We start from the raw sequence: 20,835 nt of genomic DNA on the forward strand, positions 1-20,835 counted from the left end.
AGGCAGTAAACAATGTCTATTGAGTTTAACTGTGTAATCTCAACTTAATATAATAACTTATTACATAATAATAGCACAACGTTAACAAAGGATATAGTGACATTAACAATGGTAATGAAAACGGCGTTAAAAGTAGCATTAACGTTTGACGTAAATTAAACTGTCTCTAAATCACTGACAATAGTTGTAAATTTCTATGTCATTTGGTGGAGAGTTGTCTCATTTGCAATCATACCACATCTTCTTATTTTTTTAAATAACAAAATACAATAACAAAATTTGTGGATCAATACAAAACTTTGAAGTGTATAACTTGTCTTGTTGTAATCTATAATACTAACTGAATGAATTTGTTAAATTTTCATGGAAAAGGTATGGATCAAACTGAAATAGATACAGTTTAGATTGTAGTTTATTGTATAAATAACCTGCTCCTATATACATAAAATGTCTACACAATTATTTGCATTTGCATTTTGTATCAATTTTTGAATGCAGAATTCTTCCAACAATAAAATATAATGGAATTCTGTAACATGTCACAAATATACTAGGGACTTGGATGCAAAATTGTATCCAATTGTATATCAAATTGCAATGAATAAGTAAATAAGCATTTTCATGTATAAAACATTGTTCCCAGATAGAAATTGCATTGGTTCTGCTTGAATGAGAACAATTAAAAATTAAAATTCCAGGACATCAACTAAGAATACATCATCACATGTAGATGGAACACTTAGAATTATTATAGTAAATGAGGATCTCAATCATGCTAAATATTCAGAATCATATACTTTCTAATTTGCTAACTGGTAAACTACTGGGTTGACCTTGATTTTTCATATGAACAGTCCAGGCAACCTCAAAATATGACAAAATGTCAAATTTACCAACAACTTCCTGAATTCAGTTTCAGAATCTGATGCATTGTGACATTTTGTAACATTTGTAATACTGGTTATTTCAATCATTTCTGCCAAGTTTTTCATAATGAGTTCAATAGTTTGAGAGAAATCTAGTATAATGTAAGACAGCAATTTGAGCAAAATTTCTTCAAAAAAATCTACATCACGCTGCATCATAATATGATATAGCGTGGACCAATAAATGATCAAATATTCATCTTGTCTGCATAAAAACAGTTGAATATGATACAAAAGATGACTCTAAGATGATAAATACCACTAATGGACCTCTTTGTCTTCATTAAAAGGTCCTTTTTGGTCCATTTATACCTCTTATTTCCCCAAAATTTCAACTTTTTAGGCTATTAAATAAACATTTTGGGGTAACTATCCCACATTTTTGCAAGTAAAGTGATACTAAATTAGTTATTGAAGTGTTCAAGCTGAATGAACTATCCATACAAAAGTTTACTGACACCATGGAGGTTTCAATAAGTCCTTACGTAAAACTTAAGTTTACGCTGCGTCTTAGAGAGAAACATAAAATGCTTCCCTTTTAGTGAATAATTTGTTGTTACTGCATCAAAAATAATTTAATTTACTTGTTACTGAATATTTCTAAAAGTATTACTTAGGAGAAAGTTTTCTTTTATAGCAAAATAGAGAAAATAAGGAGAAAAAGCTCTCCAAAACACTGAGTATGACATGCTCTGTCTACTAATATTCATGGTAGAGCCCTATTTCAATGCAATTTTCTCTTAAAATATGTTTTTTAAACTCAATCCACTCAGAATATTTCATTGTTGCAATATTTCACTAAAATATCATAAAATTTTAACAAATTCGAGTACATACAAGGTCAAAGGTGCATGTACAGCTTTCCTTAATAGGAGTAATACCACCATTGTTTTTCCCCTATTAGTCTTTGTTAAATTAGCACTTTTCAAAAAATTGTGCAGAATTTATCTTGGTTTCAAATAAAGAAATACTTGGCATGAGTCAAGTTTTATCCTGTCCAGTACTACAGGCAAAATTTAACATAACATTTCATTAGATATAAGAAGGTGTGGTATGGGTGCCAATGAGACAACTCTCCATACAAGTCAAAATTTATAAAAGTAAACCAATATAGGTCAAAGTACGGTCTTCAACACGGAGCTATGGCTCACACTGAACAGCAAGCTATAATGGGCCCCAAAAATTACTAGTGTAAAACCATTCAAACGGGAAAACCAATTGCATATAAGATAATAACCATCACTGGAAGTTAACCAATCAAATTTCACCCCTTTTTTTCCTGTTTACAAGCTTTAGTAACCCTGTAACCTCAAGTTTCCAAAATATTTTATAGAAACAACAAATAAAAAAAATAGTGCTTTGAAACACACAAAATATATGTTTATGACTCAGAAATTTTTTACTGCAATGAAATGTATGATTAATTTCATGCAACTGTCATATTCAAAATTTTTTTTGGACCCTTTTACGTATTAAACTGGATGTAAAGTACTATGATTTGGTGGTATTACTCCTTCAGGTACATTGTACTTACAATGAAAATGTAATTATTTTAGGTCAACCCTTTCACTACAACCAATTTATTTTTTTTCTATTAAAACTGTGCTTGAGGATCATTCTCTAATAAACCCTATAAAACATTTTGATAAAAAAAAGAAATTATAGAGAACCCAACTTCACACTGAATTTTTATTTAACTCTTCATATAGGCACACAAAATATATATCTCCACACACATAATGTGTTGAATACATATCAAATACACATAACAGTTGTATTCATCCATGACTTCACATAATACTGTAAACCAGCTTATTTTTGAGGAACCATTATTTTTTATTTTGCGTTTAGCCCTTTTTAGCGTACATCACAGCACTTTATTGTTGAGATTTTCTAATTTTCTTGATGTACTTATATAAGGGAAGATCCACGTTTTACATATCCATGTTATTTTTCTACTCACGTAAATAAATCGTGTATGAAAATTAGTTGGTTTGCAGTAATTATTATGCATATGCAAGAAGCTAATAACACTATTCAAGATTCAGTTTTAAATTAAGTTTAGTCAATAGAAATGGCAAAAGCTTTTAGTGAGCTGATGGCATAGTTTTTTCTGTTTACTTTTTTAAGGTGTGATTTCTTTTCTGTTATGGTGTAGAACAGTAATATTATCTTACATAACTCTATTCTAGTTACTATGAGCTTGACCTTAAAGAAAAGGACCTCAACATTGATATAGATCAATGTGACCGTATATCAAAGTAAGGTTTAAATCCTGTAGGTAGTATATATGATAAACCATACATAAACAACTTTTCTGCACAAAGTGAGGTCAAATTTGACTTGACTATTGAGGTATTACCTACCTCAAAATCAATAAGAGTTTCCTCTAAATATATGTGACCATGTATAGGAGTAAGGTTGCAATCCCATTTGTAGTATCTGATTTAGCATCTGGAATCCACTTGTCTGCACACATTTTGGTCTATCTTTAGTAACTATGAACTTGACCTTTGAATATAAAATGGAAGACAAATGTCAAGTGATGGCGATAGCTCACATTGGCCCTATGGGTCAGGTGAGAGAGGAAAACAAAAAATGTTTAAAATTTCCGGTAAATTTTCAATTTTTAGCAAAAGTTGTATTCATGGGTCACTAACAACAATCTGTAAGAGGATCAAAAATGTGTACCTGCCAACTTGTCAAAATCTCCATGGGCAAGAGGACCTAATGCTCCTCTTACATGTATATAGTTATAAGTGTTTTTAATTCACTAGTATATTGTTTGAATGAGTATGTATGTGCTCAAATATCCTTTTAACTAATGTGAATGCCTGTATTCAGGTGTTCAGTTTATATAATAAAGATAATAAAGAATTTCAAAATTCAGCTCACTACCTCTCATGAGGGATATCCCACATAACTTGTGAAAGTTGGCAGGTCTGAAAATATATTATGGAACTTATGTTTGGTAAAAAAGAATTTTTATTAAAGTTACTGATGGACACTTGATGATGGGTGGCCGATGACAGATGACAGATAAAGGTGTCTAGATGAGGGTGAAAATCACCCTAACCATTTAGAATAGGGTGAGCCAAAAAAAAAGAAGATGATTTTGATTTAATACAACTACATCACACATTGTCCAATGTCTCATTCTTTATTCACAACAAAATGTCAGATCATTAAGAACAAATCAATACATATATTGCAAGGACTATAATATCAATAAAATGTCTTTTTACAATGCAGGCGAATTCTATAGATACAGATCCATACATTTAAAACAAACAGCAGTAAAGATGGAATGTAAAGCCATTCACTGCAAGCATTAAATGTTATAGGTAATCTAAAGTTTTCAAAATTTAAGGATCATTTAAAACAAAAATTATTAAATCCAGATATATTTTTCATTTAATTGAAAGATTACAAACCATACAGAGACAATTCTACTAACATATAAGAACAAGATAAATATCTTTATCATAGATATTTTAATTCAACCATTCAATCAACAAATACAACTGAAAATTTCAATATCAAATTTCTATGCAGAAGTATGTTTTTCCATTTAAATCTTTGGTGCTGTCTCGTATTGAATCTCTGGAGAAATAAATTCAATTAATGTTTTGTCAGCCTTGAGTAGGCTTAGCTGCGTCACATTAATTGGCATGCTGATGATCAAGCTAGTACAATTTCATAACAACCACTATAAATGTTATAAAGAAATAAAGTTGACGGAATAATTCAGGACCGAAACAATACATAATGATTTTACTGAGGGTCTACCGATCATGAATCAATACCATGGTATCAGTATTCATTGCAGATTCTTCAGATTAGCATTCACCTCAGACTCACAGATGCAATATTTCTTGTGCATGACGTTAAAATTGATGACAGTCAAATTAACGATTATGGATATAATTAACAAGTATTCTTTGTGTTGTGATTAAGTCAGAAATATTTGTATAATGTTTATCAGTATGGTAATATTTATATATTTGTCAATATGGCAATTGTAAATTAAATGCTGATATTAACAATGGGATGTAGACCTGGAAGACATTCTCAATCCAAATTTCGTATTTTTCCAAGGAAATTTTACAAATCTAAGAAAACTTTTTCTGACATTTCTTTGTTAAATAAAGGATTTCAAAAGGAAGAGATGGAATTTAATAAGTTTTCAACAACATCTAAAATATATAATCATGGACATCACCATGAAATGATTACACTTAGGCTTTCGACTGATGGATCCATGCTGCAGATTGAGAAAAATGATGCTGATAGTTCATCTAATTGTACCAGTAAAAATGACATTATAGATGAAAGTTTTGAACAGGAAACTGAGAGTCTAGATTCATATTCTTCAAAATGTAAAAGTGAACCATTGCTAAGTCATAAAAAGAAGACTCGTCGTAGAAAACATGTCTGGAGTGATTACGATATAACGCAACACAGTTGTGCAGGACAATCATCTGATGATGAATGTGACTGGTTCACTGCTGAAGTTTATGATGACAGCGAAGATTCTTCAACCGCTACAGCTACTATTCATCATGACGGGCAAAGGAAACATGCCAGTATGCCAGAAGATAAATTCAATGATGTAACACTCACACCCAATTTGTCTAAATTGTCAGCAGAATATATAACTCATTTATCTGAACAAATTTTAGCTACTGCCTCAAATCAGTTTGCATTACAGAATAATGGATTGTCAAAATATAAAAAGCTGACTCCACCAAATTCGCCAAAGAAAACAAGAAAACTCACAAATCAGTGTTTACAGATTCCAACTACACGGAAATTTTTTGCACGTTTTAGTGCATCTGGTGATATATCTTTTTTATCATCAGATGATTTATCAAACGAATATCAAAACTGCAACACAGTTAAACTGTAATGTACATAATCATGTCATACATATTGAAAAAGGAATAAGTTAAATATTGATTTCAAACCAACCTTAAAATATTAAGGAAAATTCAGAAGTGGAAATTCTAACACCAGGAAGTTATTGTAACTTTAATCAGATTCCAATCCTATATGTGATCAAAAGCTTTCTGTTAGAAAACGAAGGAAACTATTACCATGGAAACCTTAGCTATTCAACAACTCTTACAAGTATTTCCGAAAAATATCAAGTATTTTGATGTAATTCCCATAGCTATTTGAACGCCAAAAAAGATTTAACCAAAAAAACGAACTTGATGTTTATCTTGTATGGTGATTGTCATTTTACCAATAGTTTGTTATGTTATGACCATGGCATATTTGATTTCTCAATAGATTTCTCAGTAATCAGGAATGTCTGCTACAAACAATTCTTCAATTTACTTTATTTCCACTTTCAATACTTTGAACAATCTGATTTCAGTTGAGACAAGCCCTTTCTACATGTTTAGAAACATTTATTTTTGTGAAAATAGAAATGTTTTAGGAGATGATTTTCTTTATTCTATAAGGAATGGTTGTCAACCAATTGGATACATTTTTCTTCCACAGCGACAATAAGGTATCAATTTCCAAACAATATATCATTCCTTTTTAACTGATCTACATGATTTTTGGCCAATGAAGGAAGTATAATGAGAGAACCCTCTTTGTTATTATCATTAAGTAAAATTCTTGTTAGTGTAAAAGCAACAACTAAAACATTTTATATCATGGAGACTAAAAGAGATCTCAATTGGTATCCTGCCTACAGCTGACTGTCTTAGAAATTAAAAAAGGGCAGATAATGTTTCATTAATTTTTATTTGACAAAAAAAAATGCATGCTAAATCATTCAGACCAAAATGTCAAGATAAAGCAGTAATTTATATAACTTCTAATAGCATCATAAAACACAAGGACATTTGAAAACTCTATGAGCGAAATAGCATGCAGTTGAAACCATTGTTTCAAATAAATAATTACAAGATTATTAAGAAGTAGCGAAATGTCCGCCTCAGTTATATATATTTGAGGTATAAAATTATGTGTACAGTATAGAGTTGTACATATTATGAAGTATATTTTCAGCTTTTGTTGGTGTTGTTTTTCAATAGTCAAAAAATGGTCAAGGTCCAATTTCTCTCATCAAATGGTGGAATTATTATGATGTTATAATATGGTCAACCAAATATGATGTCAAATAATCCTACCAAATATGAGCACTTTTTGTCAAACAGTCTCAAAGGAGTTGACAAGGTGTCATTGTGGTACAAAAATGTACTATATATAGTAAAAAAATAGTCAAATTCCCATAACCTTGTTAAAATGGCTGAATCAAATTGACAGGATTATATGGTCAACACCACATGACAAATAATCGTACCAAATATTAGAGATTTCAGTAATGTGGTCTCAGAGTTGTATAACAAGGTGTCATTATTACAATACTAAAAATAAATAGTCAATGTCCTATAACTCCTGTAAATATACAATATTAGGTCAATGTCAGAAAAATATAAACTTTTTTGTATGAGGCTGAGAAACTGGGGATGGGCGAGGTTCAACCGAGCCCTTCCCCAGTTTTGTGCCGAATACAAAAAACTTTATATTTTTCTGACATTGACCTAATATTGTTTTTATACTGCAACTTAAATTAATACATTGATAGCTATTTAAATTGTAGCGCAAATTTCAAACTTATTTTCATCCCTAAATAAACCCCTGATTGTGGAAAAAAGTGATCCATGATGAAATTGACATTGCAGAAAATATAGCTTTGTTACTATACTTAGGAAATAAACACAGCTAGTTGTAGTATAAAAATGGTTAAATCTAACTGACAGTGCAGTATGGTCAACAGAATATGACAACTAATAAACCAACCAAGTATGCGAGCTTTTTATGAAAGGGTTTCTGAATATTTATGTATTTTGGATGGACAGACTGACGGACACCGATTATCATATCCCTTGTATTGTAGTGCGATGGGGGAAAAAAACATTCAAACAGTCCAATGAAACAACTTTGATCATGTATTTATATTTTGTATAGGACTAATGGATTCATGATCAATATAAGTGTGTTACCCAATAAATAATAATATATCAAATAATGGAAGCCAATTTAGCAGATTGTTAGAACAATTATGATATAATTTGGAAATTAAACCCACTAAAAAGATGATTGGCTCTAAAAAAATAGCACAACAGCTTCAAACCAGAAGATTTTAAATATATTTTTGTAAAATTACTGGTATGTCATATTAGAGTAACTGTGGCCATTGTAGTGGACATGACTGACCAATTGGGGTAATTTGACTCAATTTCAAAAGAGGCTGATCAAAGGTCACAATTTCACAAACATCTGTTTCCAATTTTTTAATAGCTTTATACAGACTCTGAAAAAATGTCAATATAAGTGTTTTTCTAATAATCTGCAGACACCTCAGGTATTATTTTTAAAGTCAGGATTACGTAAGAATCAATATGGCCAAGTTAGGTTATATATCAAAATAGAAGTTTTAAATCATTAACATGAATAAAAGGAGAAATGGGGAATCAAAAGGACAGCAACCAAATGATGAAAATAATCAAAAGACATCTAGAGTGCAACAAACAGTCCTTAACAGTAGACAGGTGTGTATAGACATTATGCTAAGCTCTAAATGGTCACAAATATAAAAAAGTTGTGAATAAATTAAACAGAAACTATAAAAATGAAAGAACCTTAGTGAGCACGCTCACATTCCCACGTCCCCACATTGTCATTGGAGGAATAAAATAAGTGTAAGAAAAAAATATTGAATCATAATTTCCTGTCAATATGCACATCTACATAGTATGTCCTTATTATCTACACAGTTTCATGAAATTCTGTTGTGTGGTTTGAGAGGAGTTGCGATGACAAAAGGTTGCAGTAGTTTATTGGGCAAATAAGTTCAAAGGGGCGTAACTCCTGGAAAAAAAATTGAATCGTAATTTCCTGTCGATATGCACATCTACCTAGTATGTCTTTATTATCTGAAAAGGTTTCATGAAATTCTGTTGTGTGGTTTGAGAGGAGTTGCGATGACAAAAGGTTGCAGTAGTATATTGGGCAAATAAGTTCAAAGGGGCGTAACTCCAGGAAAAAAAATTGAATCGTAATTTCCTGTCGACATGCACATCTACGTAGTATGTCCTTATTATCTGAAAAGGTTTCATGAAATTCTGTTGTGTGGTTTGAGAGGAGTTGTGATGACAAACTGTTGCAGTAGTACATTAAAGTAAATAAGTTCAAAGGGGCTTAACTCCTGGAAAAAAAAATGAATCGTAATTTCCTGTCGATACCAGGCATGGGGTAATGCAAATTTGTAATTGTAATGCATGATAATGCATTACATTTTTCCAAGTAATTGCATGTAATGTGTAATGCAGCAATTTTTGCATTACATGTAATTGTAATTTAATGCATTACATGTAATTGTAATTTAATGCATTACATGTAATTGTAATTTAATGCATTACTATAGCAAAAAGTTGTGTAATTTCATGCATTACATTGCATTACATGGCATTTCTTTTTTCACATAATGTTGGAGATTTATCTAAAGCAGAATTTAAAATTTCTTGATGAACTAAGAAATTATCATTTGGATATTGATTTTCTATTTTCTATTTATTTTTCATCCTGACATAAATTACTACTGAAATGACCAAACTACATCTCTAAAAATGAATAATACAACACTGTATATCAGATTGAGTTCTTTTTTTCTTATTTTATTTTATTTCGTACATTTTCCTGCATAAAAAGATTGAAATTTGAAAAGCAAAAGCCATTACTGATGTCAAAAGATCAAAGAATACCTAATCATGATTAAATAAAAGATAGTTGAACATTGTTATAAAACACTAATTAGTTTGCTTTTCAATCAAAAGTTGAACCATTTTGACAATTGGTCATTAATTAAGCTGAGCCTCTATGTTTATTATATAATTAGGAAAGAAATTCTTAGTAAATATTTTGACTGAAATTAAAAAAAAAAAATTTATAAAAGTAAAGTTAACATTAAGTTATAATAATTTAAAATGTAGTAGCCGTATTGAATAGACTTTTTACATGTAAACTTAAATTCAATACAAGGAACAGTTACTGCATATTCTAGAATCTTTTGTGACTTCATGTTGTTTTTCAAAATGTTTGATTTTTCTATTCACTTAATAATAAATGTACAAATGTAATGTGTAATTCAATGCATTACTTTGCAAAAGTAATTGTAATTTAATGCATTACTTTAATAAATGAATGTAATTGTAATATAATGCATGGTTTTGTCAAAGTAATTGTAATATAATGCATTACATTGCAATGTAATTCGCCTCATGCCTGGTCGATACGCACATCTACGTAGTATGTCCTTATTATCTGAAAAGGTTTCATGAAATTCTGTTGTGTGGTTTCATAGGAGTTGTGATGACAAACTGTTGCAGTAGTACATTAAAGTAAATAAGTTCAAAGGGGCCTAACTCCTAGAAAAAGAATTGAATCGTAATTTCCTGTCGATATGCACAACTACATAGTATGTCCTTATTATCTAAAAAGGTTTCATGAAATTCTGTTGTGTGGTTTGAGAGGAGTTGCGATGACAAGAAACAGGACTGACGGACTGATGGACGGACAGACGGACGGACGGACGAACAGACGGACGGACAGACGGACGGACAGACGGACAGACAGACGGACGGACAGACGGACAGATTGACGGGTCAAAAACATTATACCCTCCGCAACTCGTTGCATGGGGTATAAAAACATGTGACTTTTGATATGATGATGACAAAAGGAAGCAGATACAAGGTTACAATGGCAACTTCACACACTTGTCACTTAGGACAAGTTAAATCCAAAGAAGTTCACTGCACATATTTTTTTTACCAAAAAAGTATTGAGAAGTCCCTATTGAAAGTTTTAATTTTGTTCTTTATCTAAATTGTTTTTGGACATAAAATGGTATTTACTACCTCAGGAACCCTCTCTCTTGAACTCAATCCCACTACAAAATATCATATACAGGTACCGGTAAATAGGTAAATATATTGCCATAACTTTTGTTTATAAATAATTTGATGGTCAGTGGTGAAATCATTGCTTTAATTGTGGTATTTTAAATAACTAGACATCATTGAGATGGGAGCCATCTCTGTGGGCCCCGCTGTGAATAACGTGTGGTAAAAAATTTGTATCTTAACCATAGAACATGGGGTTGTCATCTGAAACCAAAGTTTTTGACCTTGACCTTTGACCTAGGAAGTTGTACATACACCATGACACACCCTCTGGTGTTGGTAAATATACATGTCAAGTATAAACTGTGAAATCATAACGGTTCTCAAGATATAGAGCGGACACGATCTTTACCATAGGACATGGGGTTGTCAACTGAAACCAAATCTTTTGACCTTGACCTTTGACCTAGGAAGTTGTACATACATTATGACACACTCTCTGGTGTTGGTTAATATACATGTCAAGTATAAACTTTGAAATCATAAAGGTTCTCAAGATATAGAGTGGACACAATTTGTTATGGACGGACAGACAGACGGACTGACAGACTGATCACTATAGGAGGCCCTAATTATCTAACACTTATCAGAACAATTCAAAATACAAAAAAATGAATGCATTTCGTTGAGTATACATGTATGTACCCTTAACTTTTCTAGCCAATCCAAATAGTTACTTAAAAAAATGTGGACAGATTTCTTTATAATCCCCATCCACACCTCCAAGGAAGACAGCAGGTCTTAAACCGGTTTGATGCTTGTGAATCTTTGAATTCAGCTTCACCAGACAATGAACTTCACCTATGCAGGTAAATCAACCTACACAATAATAAAAGTAAATCTCTGCTGAACCTAACAGACAAACACAGAAACCTTAACCACCAGACGGAAATGATCTACAAGGAACAATACATCTTTTATCTTATTCTTACAATACCACTGATCTAAACAAACTTGTAACTGGTATTGACACATTAAAAGGTTTTCGACCAGTCATAGCCTCCCATAATTCAATGAAATTGTCGAAAAATCAATTAACTTACGCTTATAAAGAAATTTGTCTGAATTAGATTTCTGCACTGTCTTTCTATACAAAACAGATACTATAAAAATATAACTATATGACTTATCAAAGTTGAGGAAAATACTGTGATTATACATTCAGATATCAAAAGATTTACTTGAAACATATATTCTAATGTGATGATTTTTGCAAATTCTGAATTTATACAGAAAATAATTATTGACATTTACAATTTTTTGAAAAAGACTATGGCTGGAAAAGACACAAAGAGTAACTGTTCTTTAAATGTCCATGCAAAAAGGAAAAACCTGGACTTCACTGTCTCTAGCCTCAAAAATACCTTTAAATGTCCATGCAAAAAGGAAAACCCTGGACTTCACTGTCTCTAGCCTCAACAATACCTTTAAATGTCCATGCAAAAAGAAAAACCCTGGACTTCACTGTCTCTAGCCTCAACAATACCTTTAAATGTCCATGCAAAAAAGGAAAACCCTGGACTTCACTGTCTCTAGCCTCAACGATACCTCTAAATGTCCATGCAAAAAGGAAAACCCTGGACTTCACTGTCTCTAGCCTCAACAATACCTTTAAATGTCCATGCAAACATGGAAAACCCTGGACTTCACTGTCTCTAGCCTCAACAACACCTTTAAATAGGCAGGATTAAATGAAGAAGTGTAGAAATTTTGAAAAATTACAGCTGTACTTTAACCCTTAACATGACTTGTGCAAAAAATTTAGTCGAAATTGAAAAAGTATTGTTGTACTTCCTACACATAGACTGACCAGTAATAATCTAAATTATAGCAGATGAGCATCTTCAAGCGGATAATTTATATGACAATTTAATCTAAGTAAACTAAACCAGACTAGAGTAGACTTAAAAATAATTATAGACTTTTCCAAGAAAGGTACAATATACTTTATTTAGTTCAATATATAATGAATATATTAAAAATGGCATGAAGGCTTTATATGATCAATTTAAGTGCCCATTGAGTCTTCAGATATTTTTTGGATATTAAAAGTTCAGTACTCAATGATGATGTTACTACCTGATTTACTTTATTATAATATAGGGTTTGCACATAAATCATTTATAAAGGCAATGTATTTTGTTGAGAGCAACTCCCCTTGCAAGTAGCATTTTTTGCCACTGCAAAGGACAATTTTCAAAACTATGATAAGCTTGTTCACACGAAAAATACGGTTGTGTGGTCTAAGTAGTTGAAATACTGTTTCACTAGCCTGTCAACACTGAGGTTGTGAGTTCGACTCCAATCTTAATTGACTAGGATTGTCAGTTTTCCTACCGAAGGTCATGGTTCTCCGGGCACTCTGGCTTCCTCCACCAATAAAAACTGACTGCCACTAAATAGCACAATAGTGTTGAAAGTGGCATTAAACACCAACCAATCAATCAATCAACAGTCATCACTTCCTAATAGTCATGGTTGTAACTGTTGTAGTTATTTCCCCTAACAAGATACCATGGAAGAGCATGAAAAATATCAACAGTTTTTTTTAGATTTCAACAGAAAACACATTCTACAGAGATTACATTTACACGACTTTGTACTGTTTATACTTATTTTAATGTTTTATTTCAAAATGGCAGTTTTGTTTTCAATATATTATTTTCCACAGAGATTGCATGCTTAATGAATCTCAGCATTTTCTCATTATGAATAGTGTTCTATCATTAAAGTCCAATGTTACATGAAAATTATTTGTTGCAACTTTGAGATTAGATTTTACAATTATGATGAGCTGTATGGTGTTAAATATTTTGCCACATGTATTTCTATATCAAACTGGGATCTGTCCAGAGAAATAACAAGTTTTCAAAAGAATTATTTTCTTGCCCTTCACAGTCCCTATTGATTGCAATATACACTACACTAAATATAAAATAATATATACATATTCAGAGAAAATTCTGCTGGCAGTAGAAATACAGGTTATTGGGTTTTTCACTTTTTGTGAATTCCAGACATGGGCATTTACTGGTGAAAGGAAATGCAAAATTGAATGCAGTGTAAATAAAGTTCTCATAGTTATCAAATATATAATGAAAGTCTGGGACATATCAGTTTCATTTTGGGCATTTTACTGGATAATCAGTGCACAATTATTTGAATAATGGACAATTAAACATTGTTGAGAACTTTATAAAACAGTTTGTTGAAATCTAACTCTTTTCATGTTTTTTAGAATTTCTGATTAATGCCAGAAGTTCATGTACAAGTATGAAAATAACATACCTATTTTACCCAGAAGTTCATGTACAAGTATGAAAATATCATACCTGTTTTACCCAGAAGTTCATATACAAGTATGAAAATAACATACCTGCTTTACCCAGAAGTTCATGTACAAGTATGAAAATAACATACCTATTTTACCCAGAAGTTCATGTACAAGTATGAAAATATCATACCTGTTTTACCCAGAAGTTCATGTACAAGTATGAAAATAACATACCTGTTTTACCCGGAAGTTCATGTACAAGTATGAAAATAACATACCTATTTTACCCAGAAGTTCATGTACAAGTATGATATAACATACCTGCTTTACCCAGAAGTTCATGTACTTGTATGAAAATAACATACCTATTTTACCCAGAAATATCTCTAATTGAAGAGAGTCTTCAACATCTACATGTTCAATTTTCAGCATCTGTTCATATTCTATAAAGCATAATAATGTAAAACATGAGTAGTCAGTTATCATGCTGATGTTTTCTTAGTTTAATAAGTATGTGTACCATTTCCTTTTATTTTGTACTCTACGGGTTGACTGGGTATAGAATTATGGTCATCCCTTGGTCTTCTTCTGACAGGCAATAAAACCCTACCTAAAGTTGAATATCCTTTTGGCTGTGCTGGAAGTATAAATTAACAGCCACATCCAGTTGGAATGGGGATATAAATATTACCTGATGCCTTATGTAAAAAGAGACTGCCACACCCTCTGCATGTTTTAACAACCTTTAAGCCATTAGTTTTCTCAATTGAATTGTTTCATATTTTTCATTTCGGAGCCTTTTATGGCCAACTATACAGTATGGGTTTTTCTCATTGTTGAAGGCCATACAGTTGCATATAATTGCTTACATCCACTTCATTTGAACTTTGGTGGATAGTTATCTCATTGGCAATCATACCACATCAACTTCTTCTTATTTTGTAACAACTCTCTTTGGGGTCCTATTGTAAAGAAAAATATCTGTACGTATCCAACATAGCGGTACCCTAATTTTCAAGTGACAGTCCAAATTTCTCTACCTTCATCCTGGTCAACCCCTATCTTGCAGATCTTATCTATTGTATTCATTGTTAAGTTGTTCTTGTCCTGAACATGAAATATTTGCCACCTGACATTAAAACAAACAACAATCAATCAATTATTTGGAACTAAAATTTGTTTTAATATCTTTTGTTGATCAATAAAGAAATTGTTGGTATCTGATTATTTACCAAATTAATTCAAAAACATCTAAAACATCAAGATATGATCAATAGCGCAGTTGTAGCCATGTTACATTCATTGTGATAATTCAAGTCAGAACTCTAATAGTTCCATCAAATCCTGCTTAAGCCTGACAGATCTGTTTCTTTCTTGGTAAGTATTAAAACTGTTATAAGACTCTTATTGGATTCCTGTTCATATCTTGATATGAATGTCAAACATTCCATCCTAATAAAATAGATTGATGAACTGCTCTAGAAGCATCTCAATACAATGTACCAAGTTTGAAAATACCAAGCAGACAATTCCTTTATTCATTTCTCTCTAAAATATTGTTCAAACAATGGTCATTTAATAACTGATTGATAGCTGCTTAATGTCCAGTGGCAAATATTTGATGCATATTCAGTATTATATAACATCTGTTATTGAATTTACCCTGCTTCGTACCAGAAAAAAACAATGAGTCAGACTTTTAACAAGCTAGTTCATAAGGTAATAGTTCTCAGATAATAAACAAGGCAGGCCATACTGGTGCATATAATTGCTTACATCCACTTCATTTGACATCTGGTGGATAGTTGTCTCATTGTCAATCATACCACATCTCCTTATTCTTATATATATATATACCTGTACGAGTTTCATAACCATGAGTCAGTACTGAAAATTAAGACAAGAGCTTTCATTAATTAAAAATCAATCCATTCAGTTTTAACACATCTTAATTTTACCATTCCTAAAGATTTAAAGTTCACTTATTTTCTTTTCTTCTCCAAGTGCAGGAGTAATTTTCAGAAGGATGAAGGATTTGTAAAGCTATATCAAAACAGACTCAACTGAGATCTAATTATAAGATTTATAAACATACCATGGATGGATTAAATGCAAATGCTATTTTAATGCAATATGTATGATGGTTAAAACAAGACATTTGAAATATCCCAGAAGCATTGACTGTGATTGAAATATGTTTTTGTTTAAAACACTGATCGTGTATCGTAGAATTGTCAGCAGATGTCATCCAATTAAAAGTGGCATTGCATATCATACTGAAGAAGTATCAAATTAATTGAACTGCATGTGTATTATCTGGGGATTTTGCAATGATTAAAAATTGAAGTCCCCTCCATATGCATTGTTAGTGTCTAGTTTATGTAATATATTGTGTGAAGGAATTATTAAAACATAATTGGAAAGTTGAAACTCCAATTATTTATCAAATAATTATCAGAACCATAGTGGAATTTTGTTCAGCAGCTTTAATAGTTATATGACTGCATGAATAATATGTCATTGCACATTTGAAATAAATTTCTAGATCGGGGTCTGTCTACATGTATCATTAAAACTTACAATTCATAAAGGAAACTTAAAAATATGATCAAACAAAGGTTATGCCTGTCAGACTGTTAAACGTTAACCAATAAAACATTGAAATGAGGTCAAGGTCAACAAAATCCTGTCAAGTAGACATGTACACATTCTAGACCAAATACTTTTTTTAAAGTATCAATTGAAAACATCTGGATACTGTAAATTTAGAAATTATTGCGAGGTTTTTTATTGATGTGAATAATGTGACTGGGTGAGTATCACAATAATAAGAACTCACATTCTTATATCTGATACATATGTATGAAGATTTACCTAAAATCGCAATAATTAATTTCACATTTTGTCCATTTTTCAAATATTGCAATAATAAATGCACACAATAATTTCTGAATTTACAGTATACTAATAAAAATATTATGGAAGTCTTTCATTGAGAAATGTATGTGATGTTCTTAGCAAGTCAAAGATGTCTCCATTGTCTCATTGCTAAATCCATTATCTAATATTTGGTTAAAATAATTTATAAAGTATACGTAGTCTTGAATACAAAGTAAGGTGTCTAGCTAATATGTATTCAAATTACTTACATGCTAGGGCCATTTAAAGGAAACTAAATGTAAAAGTACAATACACCAGGCCTATATTCTTCTTATTCATGTTAATATTTATAAATGAACAGCCCATTTTTTTCATTCTTTTTTTAATCCTAATATTTCCTAAAATTCAAAAGTTGTAAAATTAGAAAATCATGAAAAAAAAAATGGATTTCCTTTTTAATGCCCATATGATATATATCTGAATAAATATTGGATAGACAGCTTACTTTATATTCCTTGACAAGATCATTTATAAGATTTAGCCAAATATAAGATAACGAAATTAGCAATAAAGATACAGACAGATTTAATTCTTTATTTTTTTTATTTCTTTTTCATTTAAGGGGTACTGACTACATTTTAATTTTTTGTGAGAAAAAGATGTTTCTGCAATATATGGCCTATGTAGGTTAGCTTGAGTTAAAAGTTTTAATGTCCAAATACCCCTTATATGTATCATGACTGTTTGATTGATTGATCATTGGTGTAACACCACTTTCAGCACCCTTGGCTATAGTATGGCACCAAGATTTTTTCCATTGAGTAAGTCAGTGCTAGGAGAGAACCACAGACCTTTAGCAGGAAACTGGTAATCCTAGTATTAAGTTTGGAATTGAGCACATTTTGCCACATGCAGGGTTAAAACTTAGGAACTCATTGTAGACAGACCCTAAATGAAGTACTAGATCACTAAGGCCCAATAATATAAAAGAACATGAAAATCCAAGAAAAGCATGAATAAGCTTATTCTGTCAATTCAAAAAAAATGTCTGGTATTGATTTTTATTGTTGTAGACTTCTAATATAAAAACAGACTTGATTCTATTACTTATGACTTATTTATAGTACAATTATACTAATACACTTTGTCTATTGGGGATTAATGCCCTGGATTGTTAGTTACTTCTTTTAAGTTAATGAATACTAATAAAGTCCGTTCATTGGTTGTGGTGAGACTACTAAAATCTCATTAGCAACTATTATAAAAAATATTTATTTTAGAATAGACTATGTTGAAATATGGGTCTGAACAGATCAATCAATAATCAGAGATGAAGAAAAAAAAATTAACCATTTTTGGATAGAAACTAAAAATGATCATTTCCTTAATCAGTCCCATTAGTTATCTGTCCTATGGGTCAGCATTAAAAGTATAGTTATCTGGAATATTCTATAAAGTATTTCTATCCATACAGTAATCAGATGCAAAAACTTCAACATCAAAGATCAACCTGTTTTTTTAGACAGATTCATATTGTTTGTGTAGGAAATTATTTTCTAATGTGCTGATGCTATTTTGCACTTTTTCTTCTTTCAAAACAGTTTGTATTAAATTCTTAAATTCATTAAATTGAAACAGCCTGTCTTAATTTCAAACTTTTAGTCATATTTCAATGTTATTGAATTTACATTTGAAAGACTTATATATCTGATAAGGAGTTAGATAACGGACATCTATCAATTTGGTATTACATTTAGAAACAAAGGCTTTGATAAAATTTTAATCTATATATAGCTGTCATGTGTTAAAAATGCTTTGTTCAAGATCCTTGGAATGCATAAACCCCTTTTTACTCCCCCCATTTTCTTAACTTGTCTAACCTACCAGGTCTAGAAGGCACATGCCCAATGTAAATAGTCCTGAAAAACAAAAATCCATAGTGAAAGAATTTATCCAGGAAACCAAGATTTTAAAGAATTTTGGCTTCAATATGTCTTCCATCTGTAATAAGCTTTGTTTTCTAACTGAGAAAGGAAACTCTAGTTATCATCTGAAAACTAATTCAACTCCAAAAATCTAGTTTTAGAAATCGTGACCTTGAACTTTGACCTGTTTACCCCAAAATATATAGGCCTCTTTCCCTCATTCTTTTAGCATAATTTCAGTTTCAATTTTGCAAGGGAAACTCCAAATTTTAAGAGGAAAGCATTTATTTAGAAGAAAATGTTTTTAGTAACTGAGACCTTGAACTCCAATATCCATAAGTTTCTTCACCTTTCCTGTATCTCAAGATCATATCCATCAAGTATTTGATTTGGACAGACAAAGCAATGACTATGTGTTCACAAAGTGTTTTTCAGGGAGCATAAATTAAGCATTAACCTGTAAATTTTTAAGCAAAAGCCTGCACTCAACTGTTCACTTGTACATTTGTATTGATATCATTTGTTTCCATGATTTTTTTTAAGGCAACTCAATGCTATTACAGTATTTAAATAGATAAAAATTAGCATATTGAAGAATTTTAAAGCCCATTACAAATTTTTACTTGTTTGTAAATAGCACAGACATTTTTATGAAAATAACTCCAAGAATATGTGTCCATAGGACACCAAACCCTGCTAAAACAATCACTTTTCCATGTTCAGTGAACCATGCAATCTGAGTCAAAACCCTAATTTGGCATACATCATAATGAAATGTGACCACAACATCTTGGTACATTATATACACCAGTACTTTAAAAAATGAAAACAACACGTTAAATAATTTCATGCGTCCGAGGCGCTTTTCTGGATTTACCTTCATCAAGTACTTTAAAATACTGTTAACCTAACCTTAATTCTGATTGAACAGTGAATCATGAAATCTGGATTAAAACCCTTATTTGGCATATATAAATGAACATGTGTATTAAGCTTGAGGTAAATGTGATCACAACTTCATACTTCATAGTAAACTACCTTCAACCAATATTTTAATACAATACATTTTTATATCCAGTGAACTATCAAATCAAAAGAAAACTGTAATTTGGAATAATTTTTTTAAAGTTCACACCATACTGAACATATGTGCTTAGTGTGAAGCTGATGTGACAACATCAGGGTAATCTACCTTAAATTCAACCATTATCAATATTTAGTTATATGTGAAATGTTTTGTGGACCAGTGCTACTTTTTTGCATTCTTCTAACATTGACTGGTGTTGTCTACCCTTCTTGATTTATGTTTTTGACTGTATCTCTAGAACCACAGACTGTTTACAATCTTTCTTTTAATTAGATAACATTGAAATTATAATCTTATGTAGATGCATGGATGCCCTGTATTTCTATGACCCCAGTAATCTGTTATACAGGGTACAGCAAACTCTGTTCCTTTGTTACTGTGTATTCATTATTATTCATGGGATACCAATTTTGTGGATTTTATGGGTAAAGGTATATCACAAATTTAAATGTTCATCAAAGTTCAAATTTTCTGAATGTTCAACAAAGTTCAAATTTTCTATAGGTTTGTATGTATATTTTGAATGTTCAACAAAGTTCAAAGTTTCTATAGGTTTGTATGTATATTTTGAATGTTCAACATAGTTCAAAGTTTCTATAGGTTTGTAAGTATATTTTGAATGTTCAACAAAGTTCAAATTTTCTATAGGTTTGTATGTATATTTTGAGTGTTCAACAAAGTTCAAAGTTTCTATAGGTTTGTATGAATGTTTTGAATGTTCAACAAAGTTCAAATTTTCTGAATGTTCAACCAA

This window comes from Mytilus californianus, unplaced genomic scaffold (genome assembly GCF_021869535.1).
Source record: "Mytilus californianus isolate M0D057914Y unplaced genomic scaffold, xbMytCali1.0.p SCAF_1, whole genome shotgun sequence".
NCBI lineage: Eukaryota > Metazoa > Mollusca > Bivalvia > Mytilida > Mytilidae > Mytilus > Mytilus californianus.